At 35.6% G+C, this 3931-nt stretch overlaps 1 long non-coding RNA gene across 1 annotated transcript; it reads left to right on the top strand.

Annotated features, from left to right (window-relative positions):
• Positions 1-286: 286 nt before the first annotated feature.
• LOC136257818 (uncharacterized) lies at positions 287-1666 on the top strand. Its single transcript, XR_010702178.1, has 3 exons — positions 287-414; positions 1376-1427; positions 1484-1666. It is a non-coding gene; the product is annotated as an uncharacterized lncRNA (long non-coding RNA).
• Positions 1667-3931: the final 2265 nt, after the last annotated feature.

Genomic DNA, 3931 nt, shown 5'->3' with positions numbered 1-3931 from the left:
TTAATTTTAAAAAATTCTGCCTCTGAAAGGGGGGTTTGTCTGAGCCATTTGAACCCTTCTGGCTACGTCCTTGAAAGGTTGTGGTGTAATGTTTTTACAGCATTAATTTGTATCTCGTATATTATGTGATTTGTATAACCAATATTAGTGGTTTCCTAGTGACTTCGTTTAGGGGATTTCCCTCTTTTACAGTTAGCAACTATTAAAGCTATGTTTTTTTGTGTTTAGTTTGTATCTGTACAATGTTCTTATGTCTTGCTATTTTAGATGATACAAGGTGATATAAAATGGATTCATTTTGTATTGGAGAAATCAAAGAAATGGTCCATACAGTCTGAAACCCTTCAAAGAATTGGGGTTTGATCAGTCCATTTCATGATCTAAGGATAGAAAACAAAGAACACTGATGATAATGTATGGTAGTGCTCATAAAATGATTATTGGCTGTAATTTCGATAATATTAAATACACTTCTATGGCTTCCTGATTAGCTAGAAACAGCGGCGGAGGAAGTAGTTGATATGAGGGGGGGCTCCGCTGGGCTGACCCAGACTTATTTCTATAGTTTGGTAAGGTGAGACCAAAAAAAAAAAAAAAAAAAAAAAGGTTATAACCAACTGACAAGAGTTTTCCACCTCACCAGCTACCATTTCTAGCTGATAAACTACATAAAAATCCTTACATAGCTCGCTACACACTGACTACTTTATTAGAGTGACTGCTCTATTAAAGTATCTCGATCTTTATCACGGTCTTCAAGAAAGATAATTTCGGTGTGATATCATTCTCTGAGGGGGGGGGGGGGGGGGCTAAGCCCCCCCTCAGCAGACCGAAGGGGGGCTTTAGCCCCCTAGCCCCCCCTTTCCGCCGCCTATGGCTAGAAATGGCTTATAACTTAGCTTTAGAGTTTCTAACATGCCCTAACAAGGTAATGATTTTGATGTGGCTCCATATCTCAAATGATTTACTATACCTTACTCACACTGTTCAAAAATTCTTAGTTTACTAATTTGTTAAGCTGCTTTACTGTAGTTGTATCCAGTTTTATTGATAGTAAAATGTCAGTAACTTTTAGTGTATGGAACATATCGTTTACAAAGTTTTAAACTCTCAGTAAAGCATCAGTGTACTGAAAAGCTACTAAAAGAGTAAATTATTAACTGTTCCATATATACTGGGGATATACCACTCCAATAAGCTAAGAAACTTTAAGCAGTGTCAACTTACTGAAAATTTGGTGCTTGTAATAAGCCTTGAATCACAAAGTGATCATAAATGATTTCATCAAAATTTGTTGCTTAGCTGCTCTACTATATATCTAGACAATTTTGATACTTATAGCTACCAATTCAACCATCCTTCTTTATTCTCCTAGATATTGAGTCTTGTAAGGAGCTTTAAAATGGAAGCCATTAAGCTCATTACAGGTCAGGATATTATTGAATTATCAATCAACCTTAATCGTCGTGTATTCTCTCTACAGGATGGGTGTCGCCACATGAGCAGTTGACTACAGCTTATACCAGATCAGAAAGGAGCCGTTGATGGATTTGGGAGTGATAGAGCATTGCTGCATCTAGCATCTCAGTCAGCTTACATCTTGGTCCTTAACAACATGCTCTAATAGAACAGTCAGTATAACTATATGTACTTGACATTAGGGCTAAAACTAATCATTCGAATAGTTCATTATTTCAAATATTTGATGCTGTGGGAGTAGATTCAACATACTTTACAATGGTAAAGCAATAAAGTATAAAACTTTATGAAATATATTGTTTTTTTCTTATATAAAGAAATGGAGCCAGTGCATGCCGGTATATACAGTATAATTGTTGTATCAACAAATGAAGCAGTTTGATTTCCTACGAAAACATAATTGTGACCGGATTTGCGAAAAGGGGTCTTCCACACACATCCTTTTTGCCAACTTTGACAATTCATAACTTCAGATTGAAAAGAATTTGGTCAGACATGAGCACCAACATAGCTGAATAAGTGGTAAAAGTTTCAGGTTAATATGTTACCTACACACTTAGTTATGGTCTCCAAAGTTTATGGAATTGGATGTGTGTGGAAGACCCCTTTTCACTAATCCGGTCACAATTGTGTTTGTGAATCAAATTATATACATTTAGAATATTTGTTTTCTGCAACTTTTCAAACACACCTTATGTAGCTAATGTCTTTGAGCAGACTGTAGGACCAGGTGTCCTACAGACCTTCAGCACTGGTAATGTAAAGCATTAATGATTTTTTTTAAAACAATTCGTTTCATTGGAATTTAGAATATTCATTTTAGCCCTACTTTGACATACTCATGATTATAGTAGGTATTATATGTATACGCAGAGTACTATTTTGTAAAGCTTCAAATGAACAGTTACGTGATCAATTGATCATTCTTACTCCTATACACATGTTATTAATGGCCTATAGTAATAAACTACAATTTTTTATGACTTAAAATAAAGAATGAAAGATAAACTATTAACAAAATAATGTGACATGACTATATAATTTAACTACAATGTTACAAATTTTCATTGAACTATTATATGCAACACAATCTTACACGTGCTTAGCTAGCTATTACATTAAATTAAAGATGGATGATAAAAAGGCCATAAAGGAAAGAGGTCAGTTCCAGCCACAGAGTTACATGGAATGAGATAATGATGTTTCACAATGAAACAACCCACTGAAAACACTTTTCTATCAGGACATCTTTTCTTCACGGTGCTTTTGAAACTGCTGACTGTGAGTGACCCATGTTGATCACAATTAAACTGGTATGCATAAATATTTAATGTTAAAAGTTCGGGAGAGTTCAATGTAAGATTAGTAATTCCTTGAACACTGATTGCTTGTGACGAGAATACAACATGAACTAGTCCACCATGAGCTGACACTGACTCCAAGAATGTTGCTGGGATATTAGTATATTCTGACTGAACAGACAGTTGTTGCAAATCGGAGGTGTAGATTGATGAGCACAGGTTTAAAATCTTACTGGAGTGAAACAGCAAGATCATAGCCTCCTTACAATTGCTAATAACATCTTGCACAAAGTCAGAGTGATTACCAACTAATGTACAGTACTTGAGTGTCGGAAAATGGGACAACAGTGACCAGTCAGCATTACATTCATTACACACTTGACACATACGATCAGAAAAATAATCATCCAATTGGAACGCTTGTAGACTAGAACATTTTTGAAACAACTTAATCATCTGTTGCTCATATGAGATAGTCACCGGATGAAATAAACAAACATGCATGACCAGATATGTGAGTTTCATATCACTCAGTATACTCCACAATTCTACCTGGCTTTGGACATTTGCAATGGGAATACATGTCATGTTTAGTCCACACAAATTCTGACAGTGACAAGCGATCATCCGGAGACCTTGTAAATTCCGTAAGCACTCCAGGTTGTATTGCAGGTTAAGACGCTGTAGATTGGGACATGCAATGGCAAGTTGTTCTAAGTGTCCAGAATAAAGAAATCCCTCAGAATATGCAAGGTCAAATTCAGTCACAAGATCGAGAGTGCTGAACACTTTATTATGCATAGGAATTTTTCTGTAGTGTACAATGTCGAATAAACTATGTGATCCAATCTTTGCTCTATACACAGGCCTACCATCACAAATACATTCAGTTAGTACACAAACATCCCAGCCTATACCTAACAATCCAAAGTTACAAGCTTTTGCACATGATAGGATAATCTTATCACTTATTTCTAGTTGAAACTCTGGAAAAGATGGAAACAAGTTTAGTGGCACTTTAAAATTGTACCACAAGGTGAAATAAGATCTGTAACCCAGAAGTGGTACATAAGTAAACCTTAAAAGAAACTCTAAAATGCTATTTTCTGTGTCAAGGCTGAACATTGGGGTGAAAAGAATTAAATTATATG

The sequence above is a fragment of the Dysidea avara genome, chromosome 6 (genome assembly GCF_963678975.1).
Source record: "Dysidea avara chromosome 6, odDysAvar1.4, whole genome shotgun sequence".
Taxonomy (NCBI): Eukaryota; Metazoa; Porifera; class Demospongiae; order Dictyoceratida; family Dysideidae; genus Dysidea; species Dysidea avara.
This window is presented reverse-complemented; position numbering and strand designations above follow the sequence as displayed.